This window comes from Anguilla anguilla, chromosome 4 (assembly GCF_013347855.1).
Source record: "Anguilla anguilla isolate fAngAng1 chromosome 4, fAngAng1.pri, whole genome shotgun sequence".
In the NCBI taxonomy this organism is placed as follows: Eukaryota; Metazoa; Chordata; class Actinopteri; order Anguilliformes; family Anguillidae; genus Anguilla; species Anguilla anguilla.
In genome coordinates, this window is record NC_049204.1 from 43,285,293 (window position 1) to 43,295,902 (window position 10,610).

Sequence of the window (10,610 nt, forward strand, 5' to 3'; positions counted from 1 at the left end):
CTTGTCAGTCGTGTACATTCCGTAAATGTCTACCTGGGCTATGCTGCACGAATGTGACAAAGCTAGAAGCTAGCAAGAAAATAATAATAATTAGAAATTCAATGTACATTATTTTTGTCTTTATGCAACAGGTGGAAAACTTGCTCTTCAAAGTGCGTTGTCATATTTACACGCCTGTAGATCAGTTAAAATACTTGGTAGATTTGTTAATCACCGTCAGTGTTAATTTTTATTCAGTAAAAAGTGACTTGCGAACGATCGGTCAGCTAGCGTCACCCAGCAAGTAAACACCACAAACGGCGATGGAGTAGTAGCAGTTAATGGCTCATTAGCTTGACTGTGGCGAAAACCTACGACGATAACTTGCTTGGTTAACAGCAGGTCTACCAGACAGTTATATGAAAATTAGCCTAGTCAAATCACCAGTAGTCTACACATCTCTGATTGATTGACCATCAGTGCAGTCGATGTTCTTCCCCTGTAGTTCATATTGCTAATGCGTGAGCTAACCACGGATAGCTTTCCTAGCTCACTGGCAAGCTGATATGCTAGCTAAGCATATTCGTTTTGCCGAGAAACATAAATTGAAGATAACTGAACATAATTGTATTATTAATGTCATACATATAACGTGATTACATGACACAGTACAGTCACGGATGGAAATTAAACTCCGTAAACATTTGATAATATATTTTAAAACATAACGGCAGACAGTCAGCTAGCCTCAAGTTCGTTCTGCAATCGTTCGTTCAGGTTGATGGGCTTTTCCGCATCGGACTGTCAATCACATCGTAAAAATCACAAGACCGCTTAACTCTATGGTTTTGGCTCCAAATCGAGAACATGGCCGCGCCCGCCATTGAGCTTCAAAACGTGTTTTAGAGACCCACGGAGAGGCAATGGGTGACGTCACAGTAGCTTTGTCCATATTTTTTACAGTCTCTGGTACATACACTGGCCATATTTCACCTGCGTTTCTGTTGCGTTTACACTCACGCCACTGCACCTTTTGTCACAGCCACTGTTTTACATATATAGCAAACCGAAACTTCTAAATGGTACACGTTCATCAGACTGTACAAATTCACACAAGGATAGCCATAATCCTCAACCGTTTCTTACAGGGTCACTTCACATTTCTCACTCTCATAATAAAACGCTTTGCAAAAAGAAATGATATCTCATAAAAAACACGTTTTCAACGTACAAAAATGCCAAGTTACTCAAAAGTATTGATATCAAAATGACGCCAAGTTACGGTACTACAAACAATGTAGGCTATCTTGCCTCACCGAAATTACATAAGATGTATTTCAAAGCAATGCTACCCAATATTTCCTCAATTCTTTCAAGTCACTTGGCCCTGTGTTTTGTAATCTTACCATTTTACAATGTCATGCAAACTTTGTGTCAGATCAAAGAGTCAAATAGTTCGAATTGCCTCATGGAACACATTGAAATTCATGTACAAAACTGCTGCTGAGTAACTACAGGAAGCATATTTCTCCAGAAAACATGTTTATACTTTCTTCTGAACTGAATTTGAGTATATGTACAAGTTATTGTATATTTGCTACGTACAATAATTACTGCATGTAAAATACATATTGTACATACATACATAGAGAACTTCTTTATTGCCATGGGGACATTTCCCTTGCAGCATGTTACATTCACATTTATGAACACACACTTATACCAAGAAACATACTATCATTCACGCAACAGAAAGGCTGGGCGGCGAAATACATACATACCAATACAAATTGGACATATACACGCCTATTGACTGTGAGAGAGCCATCTACACATATGTTTGGGCTGTCCATGTAGTGCATGCTTATACACACAGGGCCAAGTGACTTGAAAGAATTGAGGAAATACTGGGTAGCATTGCTTTGAAATACATCTTATACAATTTCGGTGAGGCAAGATAGCCTATATTGTTTGTAGTACCGTAACTTGGCGTCATTTTGATATCAATACTTTTGAGTAACATGGCATTTTTGTACGTTGAAAACGTGTTTTTTATGAGATAAGCTGTACACCACCTGCTGTAAAACAAGAAGACGGTATATCCAATCACATGCGCATATTGCTGTGACGTGCTCTTGGAAGAAGGTCGCTGTGATTTCAAATTCTCCGTGGGAAAAGCTGGGTTTGACGGCGTTCAAGAGCAGGTAAGCGTTTCATTATGCCTTTATATTTTTTAACTGAATGTATTAATGCAACAAAACTGGATGCCAACCGCCGTAAAAGCTAACAAGAAGAACTGAATGCATTGGAGACCTTTTCAGTTAGTAGTATTTGCAATGTAATGTTGGAGTCCTACTTTCAACATGCATGTTTGCAGTTCTAGCTGAATGTTGCTAATGCTTTAAGTTAGCCGGTGAAATGGCGTCTGTTCAGACCTGGCGTCTGTTTGGGACTAATTTCAGTTAGTGTTCTGTTAGATAACATATTTGCTACTTTGAGTATTTAACGATAATAGCCCAGTGCAAATGTAATGTTAGACCAGCTAACATTACCTAGCTGATCTCGGCGATGGCTTGTTTAGTTGGTTAACAATTGAAATAATTCGACATGTATAAACGGCGGTCTGAGGCGTAAAGCACCTTTGTTCATGTCCTTTTAGCTAGCATTGTTGCCAAGCTAACGTATGTGGCGCTCTTTTGAAAGCTGTAATTCACTGTGTCCACGTCATAATGAGATATCAACATGCTGGTTAAAATATGCATCATAAATATGATATAAGATAGTAGTGTGGTCTTCATTTGGTTTTTGGTGTTTGACAAACTGGAGCTAGCAAGCCTTTTCAAGCTAGCATTGTTGGTGCCTCTTTTGAAAGCTATTTTTGCGCTCTTTTGAAAGCATTTAGCTAAACATTATTTCCATTGGAAATACAAAAACTCAACTTTTTTTCGTCAACATCCTCTAGCATTATTACTCCATACCTGGTGTAATCGTGGCCTTAAAATTTTTTAATGAATAAATAAATTGCCTTTGGCTTCGCACCAGTGCATTGTGTAATCAATATTAATCAAGAGTATTTCTCTGTATTTTCACCAAATACTGACTTAAATTGATTTTCTTTTGCGGAGTTCTCTACATTTGGCGCAACAGCTCAAATGGAAACTAGAGCACAAGATCAGAATGAAGGTAGTTATGGATATTATATGGAAACAGCTCTTGGCTCATTGACTGTTTGTCATTGTCAAAACACAATTACGATTTTAGCCTGCTGCGTGTGTTACTCAATGTATTTTTCTTACTTGGTCCAATTTCATATCCTTTCAGCTCCCACACATGGCCTTATGACTGTTGCCCCAGTGAAGAACCCGAGGTCCAGCCTTCCCCACTCAAGACATGCCTGAGACAAGAGTGACTGTATTCCAAGTTGAACAATGCACGGGAGGCCTGTGAATTTGGGCAGTGTGATTTGGAACTGTATAGTACATAATAAGACTCTATTGAGCTCTTATAACCTTATTAAATAGCTAACATGGAAAGCATTTTTGAAAATTAAGTAACATGAAAAAATTAATGTGACATGTCTTTAATGGCGATTGCAAGCCCTTAAAAAGTCTTAAATTGTCTTAAATTTATTTTTGTTCATAAAATTGTCTAATACATCATGACAGTTGAATATATCATGGTGTATTTATCTGTGGTTACAATGCGTTTGTATTTGAATGTTAAAAGCCTGCAATGTGTCCTTTTCTTGGACCAAAATAAACATTTGGACAAATGCCCAAACCAATGTTGTTATTTTAGATAATTGTAAAAATGTCAAGTAGCTAAGAGTACAACTTGCCTGTGCTTACTTGTGTGGCAAACTGTCTTAAATGTTATTCCAAGAAGCATTTAAAGTTACAATCTCGAAGATTTCAGTTTCGTTCTCTATGGCGGTGCCAATGGCGAGAAGCGGTAATTGCAGGTGCGTTTTTGGACCTCACTTGTGGACTGCATTTATATAGCGCTTTTATCCAAAGCGCTTTACAATTGATGCCTCTCGTTCGCCAGAGCAGTTAGGGGTTAGGTGTCTTGCTCAAGGACACTTCGACACTCCCAGGGCGGGGTTTGAACCGGCAACCCTCCGACTGCCAGACAATCGGTCTTACCTCCTGAGCTATGTCGCCCCTGTCACTTCCCATAGATCCAACCCGATCCAACCATTGTTGCCTGTGTGACGTCAGTCAGTTGGCACCTGGGCCACGCCAACTATAACACTTATTATTTACTGAATAAAAAATGGTTGTTATAAAAGTAATGTTATGTACATACATATTCATTGTCTAACATTAGGCTAACTTAAGCTGTCTTTACACTGCCGAGCTGGGTTAAAATGCTGTAGCAGATCTGGGGTAGGATTAGTGATGATCAATTTCCACACACGTTCTTTATCCACATTTTGCCCGGTATGAACATCTTTACACTGCAGAGAAGAATTTGTGGGATTCGCTGTGGCTTGTGAAGTATGTATCTCGTGCACAATAAACAGTCTTTTTCGTGAATGACTGTTGTGTAATATTTTTGAAACAACTGCCTTACAAAATGTTACCCCTGGTGTTTCAGGTTTCGCTAGCTAAACTGTTCGAGAATAAAGCTGAGCTGGGTGTTAAATTAGCAATCAGAACAAGAAGAATAAAAAAAACAAAGGAGATTTAATCAAAAAAGTGCATCAAGGCTGAAGGAACATATGAGGAAGCGTAATAAAATAATAACAATGCTAATCCATACTGCCGTATTCTTCTATTTAGTTTTCTCCGGCTTGACATCTTTACACAGAAATCAGACCCGGCTCTGATCCACGTATACTCCGGCTTTATTCCTATCATTATGATTACTGATGAACTTGATGTCAATGAAAATAACGGTAACGTTAAGGCCAGTTCAGATCAATGATTCGCAACGAGACGAAACGGTTTTAGAATGTTGCAGAGAAAACTGCAGCGGTGTGAACTGGTTAGTAGCAGAGCCGTTGCCTGCCCCTTTAGTTAGCTACATTGCAACGTTGGAACAAGGTAGCATTGCATTCGAGAGATGGTTGGCGAGGTTGGTACCGGTCGGTAGCGTTAGCTAGCGTTTTTTCTAATTGTTAGCTGACATTAGATTGTGTTAATTAGCTAGCTAGCTAACGCAACGTTACCTGATATGAGAGATGGATACTGTGCGCAACGTTGTCTAAACTAATGTTGCCTTTCTTGACATGGTCCGGTAGCTAGCGTTAGCTGTGCAAATAGCTATGTAATTTAGTAACGTTACATTGTCATCAAATGTAATACGAAATCTACATCAAGAAATAAATATGACCTCTCATGTTACACAAGAACTTTTTAGGGTTCCATAACTTTCTCTGTTATTGTAGCAGACACCGGAAAAAACAGTAGGCCGCTCACACACAAGTGAGTTGAAGAGCAAGCCTGTTGCGTTAGCTCCGCCTACCCTCTCTGGTGGACCAACTGATGGGTGATGGAAAATGCGTCACTAACTATGCACCGCTTGTGATTTTTTCCTGGGAATGTCGCCACAGACACCCAGTTCTTTAATCATAAATTAATATAATAATAGGCTCAATCACCATTGTGTTACCTAATTCGACGACAGACTTATCAGACATTTATTTTAATGAAAACCTTCGAGATTATTACTTTAAAATGCCTAAAAAGCCTTAAATTTAACTTTGCTAATGCCTGCAGACATCCTACTTTAATATGTGGGTGATCCTAACTTAAATGTAGTTCACCGTTTGAAAAAGACAAAAATACTCAACACTATTAATGTTGAAATCATTGGTCTATGGTTATTACTGTCCTGAAACTACCCTTCACCCTTTTTTATGTTTTTGTATCTAGTTTTGTATGTTTGTCTCATCTTCTGTACCATAATTATGCTTGCACATATTGCCTACCTTGAAATGCAACTTGAACCTGATCTCAATGGTATTCTATACAATGACAATAAAGCCTTTCTATTCTATTTGGGCTTGATATGTGTACATTACTTATTGCTGCACTTAAAGTATCTTTGAAAATAAATTTTGAATTTTTGAAAAATTTTACAGAAGCAATGGCATTTCATTGGTAGGATAGAATGGAGATCAAAATTACAACACCATGATATACCTTTTTTTAATAGGCTACACAAAATCTAAATGTATGGTCAGGGTTTAGTAAGTAAGTGACCAATCCGCAATGTTGTGGAAAGGTAAATAACGTAAATAACGTTACGACGGATGACTGCCTGGCGACGTAATCACAACGTCGGGGTAAGTTTATTCTATTACATTGTTAAACGTAAAGTTGTAAGGACCTAACTGTTACGTATCCACAACGTTGTTTTGCGACGTCGCAGCGACGGGGCGCTGGTCTTACGTTTTTACGGTAATACTGTGTAAATCGAGACGTCGACACAACCACATTTTGTTAGTAGGGTAATATTTTTATAAAGGGAACTATTTGGTGAGCTGCTGAATGCTAGTTATGCTGTTTTTATCATGCCGTTTTAACTTACAGGTGTCAGTATTGTTACAGTAACTGTTAACAGGAATATTAGCTATATTAGCAGATGTGTGATCTGTTGTCAACTAACGTTACTGTTAGCCAGCTAACGTCAGTTACCTAGTTAACGTCATGTCAACTAGCTTCGTGAAAGAATGTCTAATGTTGCTACTTACACATATCTAATGTCTTAAACATATGGTAGATATCTAGATATAAGCACTGTATATTCAGATGGATATGAAATAGTTGCTTACCGGTGTGTATTGTTGCATCCCTGTCACCCTGCACAGTGGAATGTGTAGGGAATGGAGGAAGTGATGACATCGCGTCACTCCTAGCCAGTGGTGCAGTGCAGGGCAGAGTGCAGGGTATACGCAGGTATACGGCGTATACCAGGTGTTAAATTGGGGGTGGACGGCATCCACCCACCTTTGGTAAATTAATAAATAATTTTGACCAGCAGTTTTACAAATTGGCTAACTATGACAATCCAGTCCATTTTTCGTATGCTCGAGTCCATATGTCCCCTCTAGCCAGTTACTCGCTCAACCAATCAAAAATCCGAAGAAAAAAAAACTCAGGAGGAACAGTCGTTCATATAGACAGGCACAGAAAGAAAAATATCATTGCCTGTCTTGATTGTTTGGAAGCTGACGCAGTAGGTAGCTAATTTCATTAAAATGTTGCATAGATTAAATTACATGTCAAAGAGAGATGAATGCCCCCACGAACGCCGGCTGTTATTATCGGCAGCTTTGATTGCTTGAGCAAAATCAGCAGGTTGCTGGTCAGCAGCTAAGCTACTATTGAATATTTCCCACATAGGCTACATAACGTTTTATTCAGCGGCGACTGGCGAGATGAAAATTGGTGGGGCAAAAAAAGGTTCCTTTAAACTAATCATTGATCTCAGCCTGTTTTCATTAGTAATTTTTCCTTTATTATCAAGCGTGCCGACGATCGGACTATCAAATGGCAAGTAGTCTAACACACAGCGTCTTCACCGTGTTCGGGGGAATAAATCATAAATTCAGTTTATCCGTTAAAAATCAGTTTTTTCACCAAGTAGCCTACACTTAACAAACAGGATACAGCACTCTGTTATCTACCGTGTTAGCTCTGAGAAATCACTATGCTAATTTGTCCTTGTTTACGAGCATTTGTGTATGCACTTAACGCTGCACCGAAATCAGTTGGTCATTATAAAAACCTATACGCACGGAAGGCATTATTACACATTTTATTACAAGAAAAACTCACTGAGAAATGAATTATAAGTTAATCGGCTATTACTTATTCATACTTTCATATATTTCGGTGTCCTAAAAACATTACAGCTGCCAGCGTCGTGGGGGACTTAGAATTCTAAAGCCACTTTAGAAGCAAGTCTCTGGGCTAGACCAGTAAATCTAGTTTGAACAAGGATATTTTTGCATGCAGATCTTAACCAATATGTTGTCTGCAGTGTGGCATAAAGCATTTTAGTTTTGCGAATGGGTTTTTTTTAATTTTTTTAATTATGATGAAAATGAGACATGCGCGTTGTAAATTCCAGCAAGCTACTACATCAACATCAACAGCCCCCCTACTTCCAAGTTTGATCCTAGAGAGTATACAAGGACCTGGTTGAAGAGCCACCGTGCTGCCTCTTCTGTGCGTTCTAGACAGTGCAGTGTGAAAACCCCTGCAGAAAGTAAGTCTGTCTGGAATATACTGTAGTACAGGGGTAGACAGGCTGTTGACAGCTTTAAAAACCTGCACTGACAATAAATCTTTTGTTCAAAATCAGTTATTTGTTATTTGATGTTCATATAAGTATTGCACTACTTACCTAAGTACCTACCTGGTAAGTCCCTTGAGCCAGAAATATGAGCACTTATTTAGAATCCCAGCATTGGGTTGAGAGAGTATATCACTGTGGTTTTCATGATATGTTGTAAAATGTATATATTTTTGTTCATTGTTATTAACTAAATGTTGTTATTGTTTTTAACATGTTGTTTTGAATATATTGTTGAATTCTTTGAATGATGATGATATTTGAATGTTTGTTAAAAATAACTAATCTCTGACTGAAACACAATGTTTGCCTCATCTTGAATATACCTTACATTCATGCATTAGGCCTGTGTAGGACCAGTAATATTTGCAAACTGCCCCTTGACAAATAATGTTAATTTTATAATGGTGGCACACTCTGGCCTACACTATCTGTTGCAAATCAGCTGTTCCAAGAGACTGTTTACAAAAGAAACTACTGGCCCATAGGCTACTTGTAAGGTGAGAGAACAGTTGTCCAATTTTCATGTGTGGATGGACTAAGGAATAAGGAATAGTTCACTCAAAATGCATAATTATGTAGTTGTCTCACCCTATAGTCTGTGGGCCAGTATTGGTTGCAAAATATGCACCTCTTCTGTGGCTAATGTTAATTTCATAATGATCCTTACTCCCTGAAGTCAAGCAGCAGAAGTTAAGTGACAATGTGCAAATACTACTGGCCCATTTTTGAGTTAACTAAATATGCAAGAGTGGTCTTACATGTCACTGTTTATAACACAGGGCGTTTGTCCTTTGCTGGACAGGCCGCTTAAAAAAAAAATTGGGGGCATAAATTAAGAGTACCCACTTCTCTAGGCACCACTACACCACTGGGCATTTTGTATTGCATTTTTGAAGCGTCTTTGAAAGCGGACAGCCAGGACATGTGATTGGCTTGTTTCGTCATTAGCGCAAATAACCCCAACCCCCTCCCCTCTTCAAAAAAACAATTGACACGAGTCACGCGACGGAGATGCTGTAACGTTACAGTCAAGTATGTGCTAGTCTCTAGATGCAGTGGAAACTTAGGACCGTAAGCTATACAACAGATGGTTCCCCGAACTTCCTCATTTTATTGTAGTTGTCTGCTGCTTACAGTTAATTTACCTGAAAACTTTTGAGTACCACACAACCTAGCTATATGAACGCTGCTGATACATAATAAATGAATCTTGTGATTTTAACCTGCTAACGTTAGCTGCTAGCTAGTTTCCCTGCTAAAAAGTAGCGATCATGCTAAAATAGTTGTGAGATTAGCTAACCGGTTAAGGTTAATGTTAAACGTGTATCTAATTTAGCAAACGTTACGTCTTGATTAACACTTTATCTGACTCCTCACACCGAAGGGAATGTCAGCAAAGAGGGCGAAAACAAATATTAGGCATTTCTTTGCCAGGCCTGCCCTACCAAGTCAACATGTAAGTCTTTATCTCATACTCATAGGTTAGCTAACATTACGTTAGTCAACAACCTGAATGTCAGTGAAGGTTAAGGTTAGCTAACTTAGGTAACTAAGCTGCTTCTAACCTTATTTTTAATTACATGTCAATACATCAACGTGTGTGTGTTTTTAAAAATAATAATAATTTAAAGGTTCACTTAGCTTGGTGTTTATTATGTTCATCCCCCACAAATCAAGATGTATTTTAGCTAAGTTAGTGTCTAGTGTTTAAATGCACCCTTGTGATGTCATGTCAGGCAGCTGAGGAGACTCAGGCTAGTGAGGAGCCAGAGGTGAGAGAGACAGGGCTACAGGTGAGATTTCATTAAATGCACCCTTGTCTCTCTTTTTGCACATGTTAGTAGAGGTAACTGAAAGACCTTCCTCTTCATGGTATAATGTCATTGCAGTGTCCACTCCAGGTTATTTGTGTCTTACTAAGCTTTACATTTTAAGTATCTTAGTGTTTATTATGTTCATTACTCACAAAAATAAAGTTACATTGTAGTGGGGTTAATGCACCTTTCTGATATAATCATGTTAGGCAGCTGAGGAGGCTAGACCTAGAGAGGAGCCAGAGGAGAGTGAGACAGGACTACAGGTGAGATTTTTCTTTTTATGTTGGTAGAGGTAACTGTAAGACCTCCCTCATGTCATTGAGGTTTCCACTCCAGGTTATTTGTGTATTTCTAGGAGGTTATTACGTTTGGTTATATTTTGTCATGTGTTGTTTGAAATCGAGCCTGATGTCAGGGACAGCTTCAGTGATGCAGGGACTGGGTCTGAAGATATACTTAGTCAAGTAAAGCCTCATAACCCAGATCGCAAATTGATACCTGTGC

At 38.7% G+C, this 10,610-nt stretch overlaps 1 protein-coding gene and 2 long non-coding RNA genes across 5 annotated transcripts in view; 2 read left to right on the plus strand and 1 right to left on the minus strand.

The window, feature by feature from the left end:
* LOC118225889 overlaps nucleotides 1–6,940 on the minus strand; it is an 81,068-nt gene extending 74,128 nt beyond the window's left edge. The window contains exon 1 of one of the 3 annotated variants that reach the window (XM_035414967.1): nucleotides 6,761–6,940. The gene's annotated coding sequence lies outside the window, so the exon portion shown is untranslated. The remainder of the gene's footprint in view (nucleotides 1–6,760) is intronic. The other 2 variants (XM_035414966.1, XM_035414963.1) reach the window with 2 other exon arrangements.
* Nucleotides 2,002–3,888, plus strand: LOC118225891. Its single transcript, XR_004764918.1, has 3 exons — nucleotides 2,002–2,183; nucleotides 3,105–3,162; nucleotides 3,301–3,888. It is a non-coding gene; the product is annotated as an uncharacterized LOC118225891 (long non-coding RNA).
* On the plus strand, nucleotides 6,337–10,392 carry LOC118225893. Its single transcript, XR_004764920.1, has 3 exons — nucleotides 6,337–6,464; nucleotides 8,062–8,199; nucleotides 10,313–10,392. It is a non-coding gene; the product is annotated as an uncharacterized LOC118225893 (long non-coding RNA).
* The last annotated feature ends 218 nt before the right edge of the window (nucleotides 10,393–10,610 follow it).